Source organism: Staurois parvus, unplaced genomic scaffold (assembly GCF_062004578.1).
Source record: "Staurois parvus isolate SC_StPar_1 unplaced genomic scaffold, SC_StPar_1.0 ptg003556l, whole genome shotgun sequence".
In the NCBI taxonomy this organism is placed as follows: Eukaryota; Metazoa; Chordata; class Amphibia; order Anura; family Ranidae; genus Staurois; species Staurois parvus.
Genome location: NW_028321352.1, coordinates 4,344 through 30,925, shown reverse-complemented (window position 1 = coordinate 30,925; position 26,582 = coordinate 4,344). Strand labels below are relative to the sequence as shown.

At 40.7% G+C, this 26,582-nt stretch overlaps 1 protein-coding gene across 1 annotated transcript in view; it reads right to left on the bottom strand.

Annotated features, from left to right (window-relative positions):
* Window positions 1–24,944, bottom strand: part of LOC149427705 (pro-thyrotropin-releasing hormone-B-like) — a 47,462-nt gene extending 22,518 nt beyond the window's left edge. The window contains exon 1 of the mRNA XM_089667754.1: window positions 24,810–24,944. The gene's annotated coding sequence lies outside the window, so the exon portion shown is untranslated. The remainder of the gene's footprint in view (window positions 1–24,809) is intronic.
* Between the last annotated feature and the right edge of the window lie 1,638 nt (window positions 24,945–26,582).

Below are 26,582 nucleotides of genomic sequence, written 5' to 3'. Positions count from 1 at the left end.
GAAGCCTGGAAGCTGATTGCTTTCTATGCAGAAGTGAGTCTGATTTTGGACTCTCCAGCTTTAGTAAATAAACCCTGTTTTGTCCGACTGGACATTATCAAGGGACAGTCGTGACACGTTTTGTCCACCTGGATGTTATCAAGGGACATTCCCAACATGTTTCTTCCAACTGGACATTATCAAAGGACAGTCCCGGTATGTTTCTTCCAAGAGGATGTTATCAAGGGACAGTTCTGACATGTTTTTTCTAACAAGAGGTTATCAAAGGACAGTCCCAACATGTTTCTTCCAAGAAGACATTATCAAGGGACAGTTGTGACATGTTTGTCCACCTGGATGTTATCGAGGGACGTTCCCGAAAATGCTTCCTCCAACTGGACATTATCAAGGGCCAGTCCCGGAATGTTTCTTCCAAGAGGATGTTATCAAGGGACAATTTTGACATGTTTCTTCCAAGAGGATTTTATCAATCACCAGTTCCAACATGTTTTGTCCAACTGGATGTTATCAAGGGACATTCCCAACATGTTTCTTAGAACTGGACATTATCAATAGGCAGTCTTAATATTATTATTATTATTATACAGGATTTATATAGTGCCAACAGTTTGCGCAGCGCTTTACAATATAAAGGGAGACATTACAATACATTTCAGTACAGAAGGAATAGGAAGGGCCTGCTCATGGAGTTCACAATCTAAATGAAAGGGGGTGGGACAGGGGGTAGCTGTAGGAGATGTTCTGATGGAGGTGGCTCAAGTACAGTTCTTAGCTTGAGGCGGGGTAGGCTTCCCTGAATAAGTGAGTTTTCAAAGATTGCCTAAAGGCAGACAGGGTGGGAGCTGACCGTACATACTGCGGTAGGGAGTTCCAGAGGATGAGAGAGGCTCTGGAAAAGTCCTGGACTGGAGGCAAGAATGGGAGGAGGTGACAAGGGAGCTAGAGAACAAGATGTCTTGAGAGGAGCGGAGCGGGCGATTTGGACGATATCTGCGAATGAGGTTGGTGATGTAGCTAGGGGCAGTGTTGTGGATGGCTTTGTATGCTGTGGTTAGTATTTTGAATTTTATACATTGGGTTAGTGGAAGCCAGTGAAGGGATTAGCAGAGAGGGGCAGCAGTTGGTGATCGGCTGGTAAGGTGCCAAGCAGCTGCATTCATAATAGACTGAAGAGGGGATAACCTGTGTAATGGTTGACCAGTGAGGAGGGAGTTGCAGCAATCAAGGAGGGATATAACCAAGGCGTGGATGAGTTGTTTTGTGGTGTCGTTGGTCAAAAGGGGGCGGATTTTGGAAATGTGGAAGTTGAGGCGGCAGGATTTTGAATGTGGGACACAAAGGAGAGGTTAGAGTCTAGGATTACACATAGTACCCAACATGTTTCTTCCAAGAGGACATTATCAAGGGACAGCTCTGAGATGTTTCTTCCAAGAGGATGTTATCAAAAAAAAGTCCCAACATGTTTTGACCAGCTGCACGTTGTCAAGGAAAAGTCCCAACATGTTTCGTCCAACTGTATGTTATCAGGGGACAGTCCCAACATGTTTCATCCAACTGGACATTATCAAGGGACAGTCCCAACATGTTTCATCCAACTGGACATTATCAAAGGACAGTCTCAACATGTTTCATCCAACTGGACATTATCAAGGGACAGTCCCAACATGTTTCATCCAACTGGACATTATCAAGGGACAGTCCCAACATGTTTTGCCCAGCTGGACATTATCAAGTGCAGGGCTTTTTTTCCCTCAAAAAATAGGTGCAGGAGCTCCCTTCTTCTGAGTCACTTTATGTCTCCGCCCCCTACTCAATTCCCAGTGTAGAGAATACATTGCCAAGTATGATTTTGTGGTGCTGAATAATTTGTATGGATTTTGTTAGTGATAACAAGAAAATCAGAACAATAGATCCCCTGCAGCCAGCAACAATATACACCCCCAGCAACAATAGATTCCTCCAGCAACAATGGATCCCCAAAACAAAATACTACCCCAGCAAAAATAGACCCCCAGCAGGTACAACAGTTCTCCCAGCAGCCAGCATCAATAGACTCTCCAGCAGCCAGCAATAATAGACAATAGACCCCTCCCTCAGCAGTAGATCCCTTCCAGCAACAAATGACCCCCATAAACAATAGATTCCCCACCAGCAACAATAGACCTCCCATTCAACAATAGGCCACCACTCAAAAATAGACCCCCCACCAGCCAGCAACAATATATGCCACAGCACCCCTCGCCATTACATACATTCAGTGCTGGAGCTGCTGGAACTGCATTCCCCTGTGTTCCAGCTGAAAAAAAAGCCCTGATCAAGAGACAGTTCCGACACATTTCTTCCAAGAGGACACTATCAAAGGATAGTCCCAACATGTTTTGTCCAGCTGGACATTATCAAGGGACAGTCCCTTGATGACATCCAGTTGGACGAAACATGTCAGGAGCAGTTTCTGCATGTTAGGAGTGAATTGCCTTGAACCACCTGAATGGTCACTTCTTCCTCTGAGACCGGCTTAGTGTGTGAGAGCCGCTGGTGGCCATTTACAATAATCCCGTCAATGTGACCGCCTTGTACCACTTGAGCAATCACTTTCTCCCCTGAGGCCGGCTTAGTGAGTGAGAGTCGCTAGCAGCTGTTTGCTATAAGCTTGTGAGTGTGACTGGTTTGTAAACAGCTAGCAGAAGGAGAGGAACTGTCAATATTGCGATTGTTAGTAAGCTGGTTTAATGAAACAGAGATCCTAACTGATATTTAACCCCTCCTAACACATAAGTGCAGTGGCAAAAAGGTGGGCTTTACAATCCACACATCTCAGCCAGTAGAGTGTTTGTGGGAACCGCAGGGAGTTGCATGGTCAAAAAGATCAATGCGGTTTCCCCGTGGTCTTGTTTTTAAAAAGGAGCAAGCGCCTTTTTGCTGTGAGATACATGGGTACAGCAGCCCGTTCACATGAATGGGCTGCCGTGCCTGAGCAAACGATGACCGCATGGCCCGCAGTAGTGTGGACCTAGGGTTAGATAGTGACTACATTTATATGTAGTACCCCTCTAGTTAGCTAGGGGAGCTAGATAGGTGGGGTAGCAGCCTGGTATGAGTCAGTCATTTTCAGGTCAGAGCTGAGGGCTCTGCAGATCAGTTCCCTGATACCTCCCCCTGCTCTAGAGACTTGAGAGGATTCTAGAAGGCAGTGGGTGGGGGTGAGGAGGGGTTAATCTGCATACTCAGGGGACTCTGGCCAATCCCCAAGCAAGAGACTTGGCATGGGGCCAGGGCAGCCTTTAAGTGATTGAACCTGCTCAGCCAGGCAGTAGTGTTGGGCAGAAGATGGAGTGAAAGCTGGACACAGAGTTTTGGAGTTTTGGCAAGGACACAGGGGCCCCATGATCCCCTATTGTCCCATGAGTTGTCAGTCTGCCCCTGGGGAGGATCCCTCAGCCTCAACCGTCAGCCTGGGCAGCAGGGAAGGAGCCAGCACATAAGACCTGAAGGCAGCCATCAACCCATAAACTTGCAGGAGAGGACTTAATGAGTAATCCTACACTCCCTGGGCCAGATAAGGGGAGGGGCATTCTGGTGGGAAACCTGACTAGCCCCCCCCATCTGGGACTACTGATTTAAATGTGGCAGATTCTAGGTCCCCTTGCTCAGGGATTCCCTCAGGCAGCTGGGCGAAGTGGAGAATTCATCTGGGGTCTGAGGTGGTACGCCAGAAGGGTTGGAAAGCTCTCCGAGAATCTTTGCCTGTGAACTTGTATATAGTTGCTAAGGAGTTGTCCTCAAGTTGCAGTTTCCTTGGACATCCCATACACCCCTTAAACCCATCCAAATTCAATACCCCCTAAAATCCCCCCCAAAAAACAAGCTCAAGGATTGTTTACTGACTCCAAGTGTGAAGAAAATGCATGTTACCTGACTATGCAGGACTATAGGAAGACCCAAAACTCAGCAACTCCTAATGGGGTAGAGCTTAATATATGACTTCTTTGGATAGTGTCCGTAGAGGTTCAGGCTGTTGACCTTCTCTTCTCTTGTCAACCAAAGAACCTCGGATTACAAATCAGCTTCAAAATGAACATAACCCTGATCTTAAAGCAGAACTCCAACCACCAAAAAAATACATTGGATGGTGAGAACCCCTCAGAGTGAGCACAGCTGGCGTACAGATCTAGAAACTCAACATAGAAATCCCACCAATAGAGTCCCAAAGAGACAGAAGAAACTGTAAGGGGGTTCAACTCTCCGGCAGACACCAAACTCAGAAACATCAGTTTCGGGTAAGTCGACACAAATACAGCATCAAAAAGACAGAGCGGTACGCACGCTGAGGTTTGCAACCAATCAGACAATCTGGCCATGTAAGGGTTACCTCTCCAATTAATTTTAAACACCATAAATAGTTCAGTTTTGGGGAGATGTTAGCTTTTTTGAGCACCCTTAAAATTTCGATATCTCTCTGGGATCCCAAAGGTGAGCTTTAACCGCTTCCCCGCTGCCCTATAGAAGAAACATTGCTACAGGGCAGCAGGGCTGTGCGAAATCACGTGCATATATACGTGATTTCGCATTTCTGAGTAGGGGGCGCGCACACCACCCTGCCCGCACCGCCATTGGCGGCTACAGATGTCAATCCCGGCTGGAGATTCCCCGCTGGCACCCGACGATTGCCGAATATCACTGACAGGGGAGAGAGCTGTGTGTAAACAACACAGGTCTGTCTTCTCCCAGCAATACCATGCTGCTGTGTATTTATCTGCACAGAAATACACAGCAGCATGTATCCCAAGTAAAACACACACAGCACAGTTAACCCTTTGATCGTCCCAGATGTTAACCCCTTCCTGCCCAGTGTCCGGTTCACATCTATGCGGCCTTGCGGGCCGCGTTTTGCTCGGGCACGAGAGCCCATTCATTTGAATGGACTCCCATGCCCGTGACACACAGGGAAGAAGTCCCTGCACTTCTTTTTAAAACGCAGCCCACGCGGAAACCTTGGTTCCAAGTACGGTTGTGTTTCCCAGTGCGGGCGGCGTGCCATTAGAACTAATGGAACCCGCCTAGGGGTCCGCAATTCTCTGTGCGGGTGGTGCGGCTGCACGGATTTTCATGCGGATCCGCAGCGGCACCACCCGCACAGATGTGAACCTAGGGTCAGTGCTTTTTTTTAGCACTGATCACTGTATTGGCGTCATTGGGGATGTCAGTGACACCAAGTCAGTTCTCCCTCAGTGTCAGAATTACCACCGCAGTCCTGTTATAGGTCGCTGATCCATTACTAGTAAAAAAAAAAAATTCCAGTATCTATACCGCCATTTGTAAACGCTATAACGTTCACGTAAACCAATTCATTTACACATATTGGATTTTTTTTTTTAGCAAAGACACGGAGCAGACTTCATTTTGGCCTAAATTTATGATGAAATTTGATTTTTTAATTTTTTTATTGGATGTGTTTTATAGCAAAATGTCAAAAATATTGTTTTTTTATTTTTCAAAATTGTCGGACTTTTTTTGTTTATAGCACAAAAAATAAAAACCGCACAGGGGATCAAATACCACCGAAAGAAAGCTCTATTTGTGGGAAAAAAGGGCACAAATTTCACGTGGGTGCAGTGTTGCATGACCGAGCAATTTTCACTTAAAGTAGCACAGTGCCTTATCGCAAAAAATGGCCTGGTCAAGAAGGGGGGGAAATCCTCCGGAGGGCCAGGGGTTAAGCTCCTGTCTCAGCCCATCCATTACAGAAATTAAGTGGTTATCTCACCTTTACGTACCTTTCCCCACATCCTCCTTAGGCATTACAGTGTCCCCGATGTATTCACACGCCGCGCTCCGCTATGTAACTTTTTCAGATGCTCATATAATTGTCTTATCTCCTCTGTCCAGCAGATGGCAGGATGTGTCCAACATTGAAGAGCCCTCAAATCTCACCTTGGTACCCTACCTAGCCATGTGCAGTCCACTCTCTTTCACTATCACGGAATGCTGAGCTGTGAGAGAGCGGACTGCACATGCATGGGTAGGAAACAAAGCCGAGTGCTCGTGAGTTTCCAGGGTACGCCCTGCCATATACAAGATGGAGAGTGGATGACAATTATATGCGCATCCGAAAAAACTCTAGGCACTAAAACTTTTTATTTGAATTTATTCCTCGATAGCCATAAAGACTATACACTCTGCATGAACAGAACGACTTTGCAAACTCAGATATTGCTTTGTAAAGGGGCAGTGACATAAATCATGATGCTGTGCATAGTCTGTGCAGAGAGCAGAGCTGTGGGAGGGGCCCAGCAGGCCCCACCCACTACACGCTGCCTGCAGAAAACTATAGGAGGGGGCGGAGAAAAGACCAGTCACCCTGCACAAGGAGGGAGAGAGCAGAGCTGTGGGAGGGGCTCAGCAGCTCCACCCACTGCAGACTGGCTGCAGAAAACTACAGGACAGGGGCGGAGTCAAGACCAGCCACCCTGCACAAGGAGAGAGAGCAGCAGTGAGTGGCCTTTATGACAGGAAGTCTCACACTGGATGACTGCACAGATCTGGAAGAAATACAGAAAGCTCACCGAGATTCGAGGATATAGACAATATTTCCTTATCCTGGAGTTCAGATTTAAGGACACTTGAATGCATAGGAAGGGGCTTGGGAAAGGCATGTAAAGGTGAACTAACCCTTTAAGGCTCGGTTCACACTTATGCGGATTTAAGTGCATTTCCTGGTTTACAGAAACGCACTACAGTTCATGTAACATGATTTCCTACGGATCTGGTTTGCATCTGTGCGTTTTCAGCTGTCGTGGATTTTTGAAAGGGTCAGGGACTTTTTTTCCCGAGCAGATTGCATTTTGTGTGTATAGACTCCTGACTCTCTGACAGCTGACGGCTCATCAGTTGTTAAGGACGTGGCGGCTGCCCGTTCCTTAGCAACCATGCTGATTACTGGTTGTTAAGGGCGCCAGTGGCTGCCTGCTCCTTCACAACCAGCTTAAAGTCACACAAATGCAAAATGCATAACGTGCAAAACACTCCCACTGTTTGCTGGTTCTTATGGACACCGGCGGCTGCCTGCTCCTTAACAACCATGCTGTTTACTGGTTGTTAAGGGCACCAGTGACTGCCTGCTCCTTCACAACTAGCTTACAGTCACACAAATGCAAAATGCATAACGTGCAAAACATTCCCACTGTTCGCTGGTTATTATGGATACCGGCGTCTGCCTGCTCCTTAACAACCATGCTGTTTACCGGTTGTTAAGGACGCCAGTGGCTGCCTGCTCCTTCACAACCAGCTTAAAGTCACACAAATGCAAAATGCATAACGTGTAAAACACTCCCACTGTGCACTGGTTCTTATGGACACCGGCGGCTGCCTGCTCCTTAACAACCATGCCGTTTACTGGTTGTTAAGAATGCCGGCATCTGCCCGCTCCTTAAAGCGGAGGTCCACTCACAATTGGAAGCTCGGCTTATTTGCCTACTCCCCCCTCCACTGCCATATTTGGCACCTTTTAACAATCAGCTAAAGTCACACAAAATGCATAAAAAATGCAAAATGTAAAAAAAAGCCTCAAAAACAGGTGTGAAAAAAAAACCGCAAAATGCACCCGGGAAACGTATCAACTGCAATCTGCATAGACGTGAACCTAGCCTAAAAGGGAGTCCCATGTTTCCAAGTTTAAATTATTCTAGCCGCTGGAGGGCTGCAATGTGAGAGGTAGAAACAGCAGCACAAGCAGCCAATCAATTCATGTACTGACAAGAGTCCCGCTGATAGGAGGAGAGAGCACAATGACAGAGAGATGAGCTCATCAGTGTGCTGCTTCTCCTTTCACTGTCCAGTCACAGGCTAAGGGCGGGTCCAGGATGACCTGGGCTCAGAGGAAGTCGGGTGAAAATGATGCTGTCCATCATACTGGGGACACCTATAGGCCGAAAAAGAGTACAGCAGGAGAAATATTTGGATTGAGCGTGAATATTGCAGCAAAAGCTGTTTTTTTAATTTTATCTTTTAACGGGCTATTCATTTTTAATTTTTTTTATCTTGTTATTTTTGGCTGGAGCTTGATTTTAAACAAGAATTCTTATTGCCTGCTTTGGGTAACACTCAGGGGCGGACTGACAACTCATGGGGCCCCCGGGCAATAGGGGATCATGGGGACCAAACTCAAAAAAAGCCTATGAAAAAGGTACCAGGGGCATCTCATGGGGCCCCTTACTGACCCCGGGCCCTCGGGCAGTGCCCACGTTTCCAAATGGTCAGTCCGCCCCTGATAACACCTTTAGCTTTGTGCCAGGTCTGCACACCCATACTTCTCATTTTAAGTTATTTTTATACAGGAATGCAGCAGAAGAAGGGAGACTCCTCCACAGTGGAGGGGTAAAGCTGGGAATTTGATAGGGCAGATCTCACAGCCGGAGCCCTGATATTAAATAAATATATAGTCATGACTGATTCACCGGTATCCATCTATTAACGAGACATTCTGGTTGGGCGAGCTTTGCTGTTAATAACTTACATAGCCGGAAATATAATAAAATGATTAACCATTTGTTGCCGGGCCGACACTTCAGAGATTAGATTTTTAATATATGAACTGTTTCGCTTTGTAAATGATGCCCTTAAATACAGCATGTAATAATTCATCGACATACGTGATAGGTAATCCTAATTGACCGATAAAGAAATCTGGTTTGCTAGAATTAATCCGTTTTAAATATCAGGGACATTTCTAGGGACATGTCTGCTGTCCCGGAGATCAGGGGCAATAAAAGGCAATTATTTATTTCTCTCCAGTGACGATAGATACTTCAAAAGCCTGCGCTGCCGCAGCAGAACAAACCAGAGCCCACATACTAGTTACAAAATTGCTGTTGCATCGCTCCAACTTACACATCGACATTTGTCACAAATTGGGAAATGACATTTTGAGGCTGAAAACTGGGGAAAATAAGATGAGCTCAGACGTAGAGTTGTTGCTGATGCCAACCAATCAGATTCCATGAGAAATGTCAGTGGCTGTAAAGGCTCAAGGTTTTTTTTTACCTTCATGCATTACATAGTTACATAGTTAGTCTGAAAAAAGACAAAAGTCCATCCAGTTCAACCAAAAAAAAAAAAAGTTATAATCCTACACCCACAGTTGATCCAGAGGAAGGCAAAAATCCCAGCAAAGCACGATTCAATTTGCTCCTGCAGGGGAAAAAATTAGTTCCTGATCCCCTGAGAGGCAATCGGATATTCCCTGGATCAACTTTAAATATACATTGTATATCCAGTTATATTCTGTGTATCCAAGAAAGAATCCAGGACTTTCCTACAGCAATCCACTGAGCTGGCCACAACCAACTCTTGAGGGAGTCTATTCCACATTCTCACAGCTCTTACTGTGAAGAAACCTTTCCATGTTTGCAGATTAAATGTCTTTTTCCATATGTAGAGTGCCCCCTTGTCCTTTGTGATGACCTCAGGGAGAATAACTCTACACTGTATGGACCACTGATGTATTATACATGGAGATCATACCCCCCCAATCCCCCTTATGTATTATACATGGTGATCATATCCCCCCCCCCATCCCCCTTATGTATTATACATGGAGATCTTATCCCCCCTTATGTATTATACATGGAGATCATATCCCCCTTATGTATTATACATGGAGATCATATCCCCCCTTATGTATTATACATGGAGATCATATCCCCCCTTATGTATTATACATGGAGATCATATCCCCCTTATGTATTATACATGGAGATCATATCCCCCCTTATGTATTATACATGGAGATCATATCCCCCCTTATGTATTATACATGGTGATCATATCCCCCCTTATGTATTATACATGGAGATCATATCCCCCCTTATGTATTATACATGGAGATCATATCCCCCCTTATGTATTATACATGGAGATCATATCCCCCTTATGTATTATACATGGAGATCATATCCCCCTTATGTATTATACATGGAGATCATATCCCCCCTTATGTATTATACATGGAGATCATATCCTCCCCTTATGTATTATACATGGAGATCATATTCCCCCTTATGTATTATACATGGAGATCATATCCCCCCCTTATGTATTATACATGGAGATCATATCCCCCCCTTATGTATTATACATGGAGATCATATCCCCTTTATGTATTATACATGGAGATCATATCCCCCTTATGTATTATACATGGAGATCATATCCCCCCTTATGTATTATACATGGAGATCATATCCCCCCCTTATGTATTATACATGGAGATCATAGCCCCCCTTATGTATTATACATGGAGATCATATCCCCCCTTATGTATTATACATGGAGATCATATCCCCCCTTATGTATTATACATGGAGATCATATCCCCCCCTTATGTATTATACATGGAGATCATATCCCCCTTATGTATTATACATGGAGATCATATCCCCCCTTATGTATTATACATGGAGATCCTATCCCCCCTTATGTATTATACATGGAGATCATATCCCCCCTAATGTATTATACATAGAGATCCTATCTCCCCTTATGTATTATACATGGAGATCATATCCCTCCTTATGTATTATACATGGAGATCATATCCCCCCTTATGTATTATACATGGAGATCATATCCCCCCTTATGTATTATACATGGAGATCATATCCCCCCTTATGTATTATACATGGTGATCATATCCCCCTTATGTATTATACATGGAGATCATATCCCCCCTTATGTATTATACATGGAGATCATATCCCCCCTTATGTATTATACATGGAGATCATATCCCCCTTATGTATTATAAATGGAGATCATATCCCCCCCTTATGTATTATACATGGAGATCATATCCCCCCCTTATGTATTATACATGGAGATCATATCCCCCTTATGTATTATACATGGAAATCATATCCCCCCTTATGTATTATACATGGAGATCATATCCCCCTTATGTGTTATACATGGAGATCGTATCCCCCCTTATGTATTATACATGGAGATCATATCCCCCCCTTATGTATTATATGTGGAGATCATATCCCCCCTTATATATTATACATGGAGATCATATCCCCCTTATGTATTATACATGGAGATCATATCCCCCCTTATGTATTATACATGGAGATCATATCCCCCTTATGTATTATACATGGTGATCATATCCCCCTTATGTATTATACATGGAGATCATATCCCCCCTTATGTATTATACATGGAGATCATATCCCCCCTTATGTATTATACATGGAGATCATATCCCCCCCTTATGTATTATACATGGAGAGCATATCCCCCCTTATGTATTATACATGGAGATCATATCCCCCCCTTATGTATTATACATGGAGATCATATCCCCCCTTATGTATTATACATGGAGAGCATATCCCCCCTTATGTATTATACATGGAGATCATATCCCCCCCTTATGTATTATACATGGAGATCATATCCCCCCTTATGTATTATACATGGAGATCATATCCCCCCTTATGTATTATACATGGAGATCATATCCCCCCTTATGTATTATACATGGAGATCATATCCCCCCTTATGTATTATACATGGAGATCATATCCCCCCCCCCTTATGTATTATACATGGTGACCATATCCCCTCAATAGAGAATACATTAAATTCCTCTAATCTTTCCTCATAGCTGATCTCTTCCATGCATCTTATCAGTTTGGTTGCCCTTCTCTGTACTTTCTCCAGTTCCCCAATGTTCTTTTTGTGAATTGGAGCCCAAAACTGAACTGCATATTCCAGATGAAGTCTTACTAACGATTTGTACCGGGGTAAAATCTTTTTGTGTGCAGCAGCCCCTCCCCCAGCCCCCACAATACTTACCTGAACCCCATCTCGATCCAGCATCGGCCGCCCTGAGTCTCTCCCTGCTCACTTGCTGAGACAGCAGTGGGAGCCATTGACTCCTGCTACTGTCAGTCAAAGCCAGTGAGCCAATGAGGAGAGAGCAAGGGGGGGGGGGGGCTGAGCCGGGGCTGTGTGTGAATAGACACACAGAGCAGTGGCTCGGGAGGGAGATTTCCCAGTACTTTTTTTGTCACTAGATGTCCTCAATCTGATGGCTAGTATCATTCAACCCACTTCTAAGAGCCCAAGTCATCCCGGACCAGCCCCCAACCTGCGACTGCACAGTAAAATGAGAAGCAGAACAGTGGTGACTTCATCTCTCTGTCACTTTTCTCTTTGCCGATCCTCATGCTCCTTGTGAGAACACACATTGATTGGCTCCTTATACTGCTTCTTCCTCTCATACTCCAGCTCTGCTGCTGCCAGGACTACAGGAGGCTGATACCAGTTTAAATCACTTTAAAAATACATTTAACGATGAGCTGCATTCATTTGTATCTTTGATATCTTCCCAATAAATCAGCTTTAGTTTTTCATGGAATCTGATTGGTTGGCATCAGCAACAACTCGACAGCTGAGAACTTGTTTTTTTCTTCGGTTTTTAGGAATCAGCCCCATAATGTCAATTTCCATTCAGCATTAAAAATAAACCATCAGTTGCAGCTTGCACGGGTTCAGTTTAAGTGGTAATGGCGCCGAGTGGAGCTCTTACCTAAGGAACTGATTTCTGGAAGTTATTACGGTGTTTTCGATACCCTCCCTGTAACAGCAAATGGTATAATGGGGAGAACCTGACTGAGCGAAGATTCGTCTATAGATTTTTTTTGTTCACCCCTTCATAGATCAATGAGGATAGATACCGTGCTGGGCCATTCATTAGGCTCATCACAGCCGATGTCTTGAACACATTGATCTTACCTAGAATCACACAATTTCCCATAATTGGACAATCTGCTAAATCCCAATAAGACAGACGTGGGGGGGGGGGGGGGCATTGTTGGAGGAAGATGAGATTGGCACAGGTGCAACATTTTTAAAACCTTAGTGCCCCATCCACCTTCCAATCCAACCATGAAGGTTTAAGTAGATGGACTCCTTGTCCACCATTGTCTTTTTTGCGGTGAATGCAGTGCTGGCCAAACACGAAAAATGGCCTTCAATGCCAATGCATCCCAATAGGACCTGTTGTATAAAAGATGTCAATAATCTATGTATGTGTATATATATATATATATATATATACATACATACACTGCTCAAAAAAATTAAAGGAAGACTTTTTAATCCAAGTTAAGCATCAAGTCAATGAAACTCCTGGGATTTTGATCTGGTCAGGTAAGTACCAGAGGGGGTTGTTAATCAGGTTCAGCTGCTTTGGTGTTAATGAAATTAACAACAGGTGCACTAGATGGGCAACAATGAGACAACCCCCAAAACAGGAATGGTTTTACAGGTGGAGACTACTGACATTTGTTCCCTACTCCTTTTTTATAACTATTTTTCACTAGTTTTGCATTTGGCTAGGGTCAGTGTCACTACTGGTAGCATGAGGCCATACCTGGACCCTACAGAGGTGGCTTAGGCAGTCCAACTCCTAAGGGATGGCACATCAATACGTGCCATTGCCAGGTTTGCTGTGTCTCCCAGCACATTCTCAAGAGCATGGAGGAGATTCCAGGAGACAGGTAGTTACTCTAGGAGAGCTGGACAGGGCCATAGAAGGTCCTTAACCCATCAGGAGGACCGGTATCTGCTCCTTTGTACAAGGAGGAACAGGATGAGCACTGCCAGGGCCCTACAAAATGACCTCCAGCAGGCCCCATATACATACATTGGTGGTCCCTGGGAAGGATGCTTCCTTTACAGATATCTAAAAAGATCATTGGTGTCAGTCGTAGAGTATCTTAAGAGCATAAACAGGTCAAGGAACCCAAAACAATCTCTGGAGGAAATCTAGATTGAGAACAGTGGTTGAAAAAGGTTGGTCTAGGAGAAAGACCACCTTAAATTGATGGTCATTGGGGGAAGTGCCCCTTCACACTAATGGCCAATGGGAAGAATGCCTCTTGTGTGGGAAGGATGCTTCCTTTACAGATATCTACAAAAGATCATTGGTGTCAATGGTAATATGTCTGAAAGGCAAAAACAGATCATTGCTCACGCAGCCCTAAACAACCACTGGAGTTGACCCTAATGATCTTTTTGGATATCTGTAAAGAAAACATCCTTGCCATGGACCACCAGTATAAGGGGCATTCTTCCCACAAACCACCAATGTAAAGGCTGTCCCAGGGGAGGACTGACAACTCATGGGATCATGGGACCCCTGTTTCCTTGCCCAAACTCAAAAAAGCCTATGAAAATGGTACCAGGGGCATCTCATGGGGCCCCCTACTGACCCTGGGCCCTCGGGCAGTGCCGTTGGGCAGTTTCCAAATGGTCAGTCTGCCCTTGGGCTGTTCTTCCCATTGACCATCAATGTACAGGGGGCCTTATCCCAATAACCATCAGTGTAAGGTGGTCTCTCCCCCATTGACTACCAACCTTCAGGGGGCCCTTCTCCACTGACCACCAATGAAAAGGGCATTTTTCTACTGACCACCAATGTGAGGAAGCATTCTTCCAATTAACTAACAATGTAAGGAGGCATTCTTCCCACTGTTCATTTGTATAAAGGGGCCCTTCTCGCAATGACCATCAATGTAAGGTGGTCCTTCTCCTACAACAACTTTTCTCAGTCAACACTGTGTGGTGCCCTAAGGTTCCTCCAAAGGTTGCTAGGAGTTCATACATAGATACATGGCCACTAGCATTAATGCTCTGTTTATCTCCTTGTAAGGGGAGCATCTTTCCTACAGCCCACCAAAGTAAAGGTTATTCTTCATATTGACCATCAATGTACAGGGGGCCTTATCCCAATAGCCATCACTGTAAGGCGGTTTCTCCCCCACTGACTACCAATCTTCAGGGGGCTCTTCTCCACTGACCACCAATGAAACAGGCACTTCTCCACTGACTACCAATGTAAGGAGCATTCTTCCAACTAAACACAAATATAAGGAGGCATTCTTCTCACTGATCACCAATGTAATGAGTTTTGTTCCCACTGACCACCAATGTAAGGAACATTCTTTCCACGGGCCATCAATGTAGGGGACGTTCCTCCTCTTGATCCAATGTAAAGAGAATTCTTCCCACTGACTGCCAATGTAAGGGGCATTCTTCCCACAGGCACTCAATGTAGGGGACATTCTTCCCACTGACCACCAATGTAAGGTGCATTCTTCCCACTGACCACCAATGTAAGCAGCATTCTTCTCACTGACCACCAATGTAAGGGACATTCTTCCCACTGACTGTCAATGTAAGGGAGCATTCTTCCCACAGGCGCTCAAGGTAGGGGGCATTCTTCCCACTGACCACCAATGTAAGGGACATTCTTCCCACTGACCACCAATGTAAAAAGCATTATTCCCACTGACCACCAATGTAAGGGACATTCTTCCCACTGACCACCAATGTAAGGGACATTCTTCCCACTGACCACCAATGTAAGGGACATTCTTCCCACTGACCACCAATGTAAGGGACATTCTTCCCACTAATCACCAATGTAAGGGACATTCTTCCCACTGACCACCAATGTAAAAAGCAATATTCCCACTGACCACCAATGTAAGGGACATTCTTCCCACTAACCACCAATGTAAGGGACATTCTTCCCACTGACCACCAATGTAAGGAGCATTCCTCCCACTGATCACCAATGTAAGGGGCATTCTTCCCACTGACCCCCAATGTAAGGGACATTCTTCCCACTGATCACCAATGTAAGGGACATTCTTCCCACTGATCACCAATGTAAGGAACATTCTTCCCACTGACCACCAATGTAAGGGACATTCTTCCCACTGACCACCAATGTAAGGGACATTCTTCCCTTGACCCCCCCAATGTAAGGGACATTCTTCCCACTGACCACCAATGTAAGGGGCATTCTTCCCACTGATCACCAATGTAAGGGGCATTCTTCCCACTGATCACCAATGTAAGGGACATTCTTCCCACTGACCCCCAATGTAAGGAGCATTCTTCCCACTGACCACTAATATATGGAGCATTTGTTGCACTGATCCCCAGTGTAATGGGGTCCTTTTCTTCCTGACCATCAGTGCAAGAGGGCCCTTCTCCAAATGACCATTAACTTAAGGTGGTCCTTCTCCAATGACTGCCAATGTTAATTAGATTCTGGACCAATTACTGCTGTTTTTGTTTCATTGTTACTACTGAAACTAATTTTGTCAAACATGGCAACTGTGAAATATGCTAATTATGCCGCATTCCGTATTCTTTTATTCATTCTTATTTCATCTTACTGTTCATGCTAATACCATGCGCTGTATATAAAGTCATTACTGGAGGACTGGAAAGGATTTCAAGGCTTCCTCTAAACTAGACCTAAACTAGAACGTGTTTTTGAAATATATTTTAAAAATATTATTCCCAAATATATTGACCTATATTTGAAATACTACAATTTTTGGCTCTATTCGATGTATTTCAAAATATATTAAAAAAAATAATAAATATTTATATAAAAGAGTCAAAGCAAAACAACTTCAAAATATACCCACAGGGAAGAAAAATATATTTTTAAAAAATATTCTTCCCAAATATATTGACTTCCCAAATACTACAATTTTGGCCATATTCAATATATTTCAAAATATATTTTAATACATATAAATATTTATACAAAAGAGTCAAAACAAAACAACTTCAAAATATACCCACAGGGAAGAAAAATATATTTAAAATATATTTTAAAAATACTCTTCCCAATTATATTGACCTATATTTGAAATACTGCAATTTTGGGCCCTATTCAATATATTTCAAAATATATTTCAATAAATATTAATATTTATAAAAAAGAGTCAAAGCAAAACAACTTCAAAATATACCCACAGGGAAGAAAAATATATTTTAAAAATATTCTTCCCAAATATATTGATTTCCCAAATACTACAATTTTGGCCGTATTCAATATATTTCAAAATATATTTCAATACATATAAATATTTATACAAAAGAGTCAAAGCAAAACAACTTCAAAATTTAACCTAGACCTAAACTAGAACGTGTTTTTGAAGTATATTTTAAAAATATTCTTTCCAAACATATTGACATGTATTTGAAATACTACAATTTTGGGCCCTATTCAATATATTTCAAAATATATTTCAATAAATATATATATTTATATAAAAGAGTCAAAGCAAAACAACTTCAAAATATACCCACAGGGAAGAAAAATATATTTAAAATATATTTTAAAAATATTCTTCCCAAATATATTGACCAATATTTGAAATACTACAATTTTGGGCCCTATTCAATATATTTCAAAATATATTTCAATAAATATTAATATTTATAAAAAAGAGTCAAAGCAAAACAACTTCAAAATATACCCACAGGGAAGAAAAATATATTTTAAAAATATTCTTCCCAAATATATTGACTTCCCAAATACTACAATTTTGGCCATATTCAATATATTTCAAAATATATTTCAATACATATAAATATTTATACAAAAGAGTCAAAGCAAAACAACTTCAAAATTTAACCTGGACCTAAACTAGAACGTGTTTTTGAAGTATATTTTAAAAATATTCTTTCCAAATATATTGACATATATTTGAAATACTACAATTTTGGGCCCTATTCAATATATTTCAAAATATATTTTAATAAATATAAATATTTATACAAAAGAGTCAAAGCAAAACAACTTCAAAATCTAACCTAGACCTAAACTAGAACGTACTTTTGAAGTATATTTTAAAAATATTCTTTCCAAATATATTGACATGTATTTGAAATACTACAATTTTGGGCCCTATTCAATATATTTCAAAATATATTTCAATAAATATATATATTTATATAAAAGAGTCAAAGCAAAACAACTTCAAAATATACCCACAGGGAAGAAAAATATATTTAAATTATATTTTAAAAATATTCTTCCCAAATATATTGACCAATATTTGAAATACTACAATTTTGGGCCATATTCAAAATATATTTCAATAAATATTAATATTGATAAAAATGAGTCAAAGCAAAACAACTTCAAAAGATACCCACAGGGAAGAAAAATATATTTAAAAAATATTCTTCCTATATTGACTTCCCAAATACTACAATTTTGGGGTCTATTCAATATATTTCAAAATTCATTTCAATAAATATATATATTTATATATATATTCAAAATATATTTTAATAAATATAAATATTTATATAAAAGAGTCAAAGCAAAACAACTTCAAAATCTAACCTAGACCTAAACTAGAACGTGCTTTTGAAGTATATTTTAAAAATATTCTTTCCAAACATATTGACATGTATTTGAAATACTACAATTTTGGGCCCTATTCAATATATTTCAAAATATATTTCAATAAATATATATATTTATAAAAGAGTCAAAGCAAAACAACTTCAAAAGATACCCACAGGGAAGAAAAATATATTTAAAAAATATTCTTCCCAAATATATTGACTTCCCAAATACTACAATTTTAGGGTCTATTCAATATATTTCAAAATATATTTCAATAAATATATATATTTATATATATATTCAAAATATATTTTAATAAATATAAATATTTATATGAAAGAGTCAAAGCAAAACAACTTCAAAATCTAACCTGGACCTAAACTAGAACGTGTTTTTCCCCGTTCCGTACACATTACCTTCACACTGAGCAGTATGTTTCCCCCCCCCCCCCTTTTTCTATAGATTAAATATTTCTATCTGCTTTCTGCATTAAATGTAAGCCAATGGGGGCTCCACAACCTACGAAGAAGGGAAGTCTGTGCTAAAGGGGGCTTCACCGGAGAAGGAGCTTCAACTGGGGATGGCGCTAAATCTACGCTAGGAGATCGCTGGATTTCCGGCAATGGTTTGAGTGGAGCCCGGAGTCACGGAAATCATGTACTGTAACCAGAGGGGTATTTAGTTTTTTTTTTTTTTTAAATCAAACCCCCCCTCCCCCATCCCCTGATAGAGAGAGCCTGACACCGACCAACACCAGTGACCAACAACACCCCTGGCCCCCCACCCGAGAGAGCCTTCCACTAACACCAACCTCCCCCGTACACTCACCTTCACAGCTCTGGAACGAGAGTCAGGCTTTGCATTCACCATTAAGCAGCCCGCAGCCTCTTTCAGATCCCAGCTGGTCCCCATGCTGTATATGTCCCTTCTTCTTGGGTGGGTGCTGCCCCCCTGAAAAATGCCGCCTTAGGCAGATGCCTTGTTTGCCTTGTGGTAAATACGCCCCTGACTGTAACCCAAGCTAAGTCATTTTTTTGTGTATACCTCCTGCATACAGACCAATGTTAGTGGAAAGCTAGGTAGCGTGTGCACATGTGTGTTGTATGAATATCTGTAATAGTCTGTGGGGGAGATTTACTAAAACTGGAGAGTGCAGAATCGGGTGCAGCTCTGCACAGAACCAATCAGCTTCCAGCTTTTATTGTTGAAGCCTAATTGAACAAGCTGAAGTTAGGGCTCGTTCACACTTGACTTTATTTCTAACTCTTGCCAAGCGCCCCTATAGCGTCTGACAGGCGTTAGACAGGCGTTTGGGAAGCGTTTTTAACGCTCCTCAAACGCTCCCCGAACGCCCCATGCGCGATTTAGCAGCGGTTGATAGACGTTTGCCAATCGTTAAAACCGCACCACAAGCGCCTATAATGAAGTTAAATGGTATTAACGCTCCGCAACCGCACCGCAAACGCTTGCCAGGTGTTTGCGGAGCGGCACCATAGACTTGAATGGGAGGCTTCAACTCCTCCTGACTCGACACGAAGCGTATGTTTTGCCAAGACGCGACGCTAACGCTTCAGTGTGAACAGCACTGTGTGCTGCCATGTGTAGAATTTTCACAGGCGTTTGAGAAGCGTTAAAAACGCGACCCAAATGCCTGTCTGACGCCTGCTGACAAAGCTAGTGTGAACGTAGCCTTATACCCTGTGGGGGGGATTTACTAAAACTGGAGAGTGCAGAATCTGGTGCAGCTCTGCACAGAAACCAATCAGCTTCCAGCTTTTATTGTCAAAGCTTAATTGAACAAGCTGAAGTTAGAAGCTGATTGGCTACCATGCACAGCTGTGTCAGATTCTGAGTGCTCCAGGTTTCATAAAAATCCCTCTTGTATTGTTTTCCTACAATTGTAAGTAGTTTGTGTGTACGGAATTCTTGTTTAGAAAAGCACATTAATATAGAAACAGGGGGTTCTGCTTCCTTGCTTTACTGCAAAGTGACCTAAAAGAGTCAAAGCAAAACAACTTCAAAATATACCCACATGGAAGAAAAATATATTTGAAATATATTTTAAAAATATTCTTCCCAAATATATTGACTTCCCAAATACTACAATTTTGGCCATATTCAATATATTTCAAATATATTTCAATAAATATATATATTTATATAAAAGAGTCAAAGCAAAACAACTTCAAAATATACCGAACAGGGAAGAAAAATGTATTTGAAATATATTTTAAAAATATTCTTCACAATATTATATATTATATATATAATATTAAAAATATTATATTTAAAAACATATTTCAACATATATATATATATATATATATATATATATATATATATAAAATACAGATATATATATATTCAAATATACTGTATTTCTTTCAAAATACAAATCTACATTTTTGGAATGCTTTTACCAATATATGTAAAAATATATGTTAAAATGACTTTTTTATATGTTAAAAAAAACCTGAAGTATATATTTAAAGAAATATATTTTTAAAACTATTTTTCATATATTTTGTAATATATAAAAAATGCATTTCAACGTGCAGTATATGTATATATATATATATATATATATATATATATATATATATATATTTATTTATTGAAATATATTGAATATGGCCAAAATTGTAGTATTTCAAATTTCATATATATGCATGCAGTATACATACATATATATATATATATATATATATATATATATATATTTATTTATTTATTGAAATATATTGAATATGGCCAAAATTGTAGTATTTCAAATTTCACATATATTGTAATATATAAAAAATGCATTTCAACGTGCAGTATATGTATGTATATATATATATATATATAATATATTTTGAAATATATTGAATATGGCCAAAATTGTAGTATTTCAAATATATGTCAATATATTTGAGAAGAACATTTTTAAAATATATTTCAAATATATTTTTCTTCCATATAGGTAAAGGTTACTGAGAATTGTGATCACCTTAGATCTCCAGCTGTAAAAAAAGGTTCTTTACCACAAAAGCTGTGAAAATGTGGAATGGTCTTTTACAAGATCCAGTCCCGGCCAATGGTGTAGATTGGTTTGGGATAAGGTTGGACCCTTAGTTAAACATCTTTAAACTTTTATAGAAGAACATTCATTAAGTGATGTTTCCATCTGCCAATAGGAGTTCAGAAGGAAGTTTGGATGATAAGAGCAGACTGGACTGGTTTGCTCTGGAACAACTAAGGTTCCGCCCTCGGGAATTAGTTCTAGCAAGGTCAGTTGATTGTTAAGAAAAAAAAAATTGGATGTGTTCCTAAATGCAGAGAATATAACTGGCTATTAGGGTTTAAAAAGTAATAACACCAGACATTTTTGATCTAGGGAATGTATGATTGCTTTAGGTGACCTGCAAGGATTTCCTCTGAGAATACTGGAACATGCTATTAGGGTTTCTTTGCCTTCCTCCGGATCAACTCTGGGAATAAGCTTCTGTATATGGAGATTTTCACTTAATTATTCTTTTTGTTTTTCCCGTTGAAATATATGGACTTGTGATCTTTTTCAGCCTATGCCATTTTTTTTATTGCACTTGATATGTTTTTTATTTTTTTGCTTTCCTCTGGATCAACTCTGGGTATAAGGTTCTGCATATTAAGGTTTTCACTTTATTATTATTTTTTTTCTTTCGGTTGAATTATATGGACTTGTGTCCTTTTTCAGCCTATGCCATTTTTTTTATTGCACTTGATTTTTTTATTTTTTTGCTTTCCTCTGGATCAACTCTGGGTATAAGGTTCTGCATATTAAGGTTTTCACTTTATTATTCTTTTTTTTTTCTTCCAGTTGAATTATATGGACTTGTGTCCTTTTACAGCCTACACCATTTTTTTTATTGCACTTAATTTTTTTTTCTTTGCCTTCCTCTGGATCAAATCTGGGTATAAAGTTCTGTATATTAAGGTTTTCACTTCATTATTATTTTTTTTTCTTTCGGTTGAATTATATGGACTTGTGATCTTTTTCAGCCTATGCCATTATTTTTATTGCACTTTATTTTTTTTTCTTCTTTGCCTTCCTCTGGATCAAATCTGGATAAAAGATGCTATATATTAAGGTTTTCACTTTAATATTCTTTTTTTTTCTTCCGGTTGAATTATATGGACTTGTGTCCTTTTTCAGCCTATGCCATTTTTTTAAGGGAATTTTTTTTTTGTTAATCTGGGTTATTGCACATACTCCAAGATATATTTGGATCAAATAGTTGCTCTCTCTAATGTTTTGCAAAATTGCATCCATTTATGTTCATTTTTCATAAGAAAGACTGACCTGCACAGTGCACTTATGCCCCATTGACACTTGGCGATTCAGAATCGCTGCCGTGCCAAATCTCGGTAAAATGCGCAACACGTTTTTATTCATTCATACATTCATTTTTAATGGAACCCCCAAACGCAGCATGATTTTGCCGCAGTCGTCGCGTGACAAAATTGCATGGAAATTGTGCCTTTAAAAATTGTGCAAAGCTGGTTGTTAGAAAAGGAGCAGGAGCTTTTTTTGGCTGGCAAACGCACATAGGGAAGCTCATTGAAGTGAATGGTCTGCCCTATGTGCGACATGCGTGTAAAGTGCGCTAAAAAATTGCAAGTGGGAACAGTCGTTCCTGCTATGTGAATCGTAAACGGGGCCAAACCGAAATCTGACAGATGTCATTGTTCTAACTGAAGAAGATGAAATCAGATTATATCCCAGAGATTACTGACATGTAAATGCAGGATCTTGTCCTTACTTTTTTTAAATTGATTTTTAGTTACAAAACTTTTCATGATAGACTGGCAACAGATCTTGCCAAGTTGCAGACTGACCAAAAAGCATGCTGAAGGGGTAATTGACATTATCCTCTGTGTCTGATTCCGAACAACAATAATAATAATAACCATAACTATGTATCTATATCATCTCTGCAATCTTCTAGCCATTTATTTGAATGTGCTACACCTGAATGTTATTCATCCCTTTACCCTGTTATATAATCCCATCCCTGCATTGTTCTGCAGAGCCGCGTTACAGCCACAGAGTTCATCCCATACAAATGAAGAGGGATTTTCCTAAATGATAAATCCATCTAATTGTCTGATACCCGGGGGGAAAGAGTGCCAATTATACACACAGTAGAAAGATTCTTTTTCTCTAGTTTGAATTTTACTGTCCAATTGAGGAAATGCTGGATTTTTTTTAAAATCTACAACCACGCTGTTTTAAATGTAATTATTTCTCAACAAGTTTTCTTTGAAAAAAAATTGCATCTTTCTATTGTCTGTCTGTCTGTCCGTCCATCCATGCATCCAGCTAGCTTGCTATTGTGGATTGTCAGCAAATTTTCCTTTAGGAAAGTGGCAAAATGCATACAGAATCTCATCTTTCTTTCTTTCTTTCTTTCTTTCTCTCTTTCTTTCTATCGTTCTCTTTCTTTCTTTCTTTCTTTCTTTCTTTCTCTCTCTCTCTCTTTCTTCTTTCTTTCTTTCTTTCTTTCTTTCTTTCTATCGTTCTCTTTCTTTCTTTCTTTCTTTCTTTCTTTCTTTCTTTCTTTCTTTCTTTCTCTCTATCGTTCTCTTTTTCTCTTTCTTCCTCTTTCTTTCTTTCTTTCTTTCTATCGTTCTCTTTTTCTCTTTCTTTCTTTCTTTCTCTCTATCGTTCTTTCTTTCTTTCTTTCTTTCTTTCTTTCTTTCTCTCTATCGTTCTTTCTTTCTTTCTTTCTTTCTTTCTTTCTTTCTCTCTATCGTTCTTTCTTTCTTTCTTTCTTTCTTCCTTCCTTTCTTTCTTTCTCTCTATCGTTCTCTTTTTCCCTTTCTTTCTTTCTTTCTTTCTTTCTTTCTTTCTTTCTTTCTTTCTTTCTTTCTTTCTTTCTTTCTTTCTTTCTTTCTTTCTTTCTTTCGTTCTCTCGTTCTCTTTTTCTCTTTCTTTCTTTCTTTCTTTCTTTCTTTCTTTCTTTCTTTCTTTCTTTCTTTCTTTCTCTCTCTGTATCGTTCTCTTTTTCCCTTTCTTTCTTTCTTTCTTTCTTTCTTTCTTTCTTTCTTTCTCTCTATCGTTCTCTTTTTCTCTTTCTTTCTTTCTTTCTCTTTCTTTCTTTCTTTCTTTCTTTCTTTCTTTCTTTCTTTCTTTCTTTCTTTCTTTCTTTCTTTCTTTCTCTCTCTCTCACTCTCTTTCTTGCTTTCTTTCTCTCTCTCTTTCTCGCTTTCTTTCTTTCTTTATTTCTCTCTCTCTCTCTTTTCTATCTCTAGAATCACTCTTCTTGCCTTTCCTTCATTCTTCTTTATTTCAGTGTAATGTCTTCTCTAGTAATGATCCATTGGAACACGCACACAAACACAAACTATACACAGGAATACATGGCTCCAGTACAGGCAATGACACAATAAGTATGATAATGACAAGTCTGTAAAGTATGATCTGCTATGGATCTCAGTCTCCCCTCCCCAGCTTGCACAGAGTCTGTTGTATTGTTATCTGCAGGCTGGGAATAGTCAGAGACAGGTGGCCCTGTATTAGAAGGGGGCTCAAAGACATGGGGGGTGGTATTACCTGTGTGGTGTGGGCTCTGCTCCTCTGCAGGCAGTGGATTCCGGTAGTCAGGGACAGGCTGTGTGCAGTGGTGGCTATGCTGGCTCCTCTCTGCTATTCCAGCCTCCTGCCTCCCCTATTTATACCTCCCCTGGCCCAATGATGGAGCTGCCTGTGATGTAATTTGGGGTACGTCTTCATCTTTCTCCTCTATATGTTTGATGTCAGAAAAGCAGACTCTAAATAAATCCAAATTAACCTCTTCTGCTCCAAAATATATGTGTGGTCACCAGAAATATGAACTGAGTTGATTGCTTAAAAAAAAAAAAAAAAAAAAAAGACGCAATTCAATGACAGAACGAATAAAAAGCTCATAAGAGTAACATTCTGAACATTGGGGACACTGGGTTCTATTACTGCCTCACCTAAAAAATCTCCGTCATGATGCAGAGGAGATCCTCGCCCTGCACTGAATGACAGATTCCACTTCTTTTGGAGGATTATTTAACGAGACAAATCAACGAACAATGAGGATCTGCAACCAACTAGCATACTAGATCAGCGAAGAATGACTTCTGCCTGAATTCTGTGAGATATACTGCTCTTCACTCTATGGGTTTAAAACCATATGCAATGGGGGGGATTTACTAAACCTGGAGTGTAAAATCTGGTGCAGGTGTGCATAGAAACCTATCAGCTTCCAGGTTTTACCCCTGTTTCACATCTATGCGGCCGTGCGGGCCACGTTTTGCGAGGATTTGAATGGACTCCCGTGCCCGGTGACACGCAGGGAAGAAGTCCCTGCACTTCTTCTGAAAACACAGCCGAGCTTCCCAGTACGGATGTGTTTTCCAGTGCGGGCGGCGTGCCATTAGAACCAGGGGCGAACTGACCATTTGGAAACTCGGGCAGTGCCCAAGGGCCCGGGGTCAGTAGGGGGCCCCATGAGATGCCCCTGGTACCTTTTTTATAGGCTTTTTTGAGTTTGGGCAAGGACACAGGGGCCCCATGATTCCCTATTGCCCGGGGGCTCCATGAGCTGTCAGTCCGCCTCTGATTAGAACTAATATCACCCACCCGTGGGTCTGCATTCCTCTGTGTGGGTGGTGAGGCTGTACGGATTTTCGTGCGGATCCGCAGCCGCACCACCCGCACAGATGGGAACCTAGCCTTATTGTCAAACTTAACCTGAACAAGCTGATGTTAAAAGCTGATTGGCTACCATGCGCAGCTGCACCAGATATTGCACTCTCCAGTTTTAGAAAACCAACCCCAATATGTACCTAAGAGGGCAGCACAGGAAGTTATCAGCTCACAGGATTTCTGGCAGGATCAACAGGTATTTTTATTTTGCACTTGTTGAACTGATATAACAAAACACTTATAATAGTGTATTTGACTGACAAAAAGGGGAAAAAAATAACTCCCTTTGTTAGAGTTTACATACAATTTAATATTCAACCTCATGTCAAAAACATGGCAAGTGGAGGAATTAAGAATGGAAAGAATGATGTCTGTTCACACATCATCGAGCTGTGCTGCATAGGTGAGCTCTCCAGCAGCAGAAGGTAGACTGGACACACACCTGTAAATGTAGAGATCACAGAATGTCAGTGGCTTGCTAAAGTAGATATAAAAAGCCATATTAAATATATACCCAGCCCCATTCATAAACAATCTTTAGCTCATTATAAAGGTTTTACTAAACCCGCAACAGTACAATCGGTCTGTATGTGCAGTAAAGCATGCTGGTTATACTCACTGTGGAATCTAAGGGGTTAATCCTCCACATTG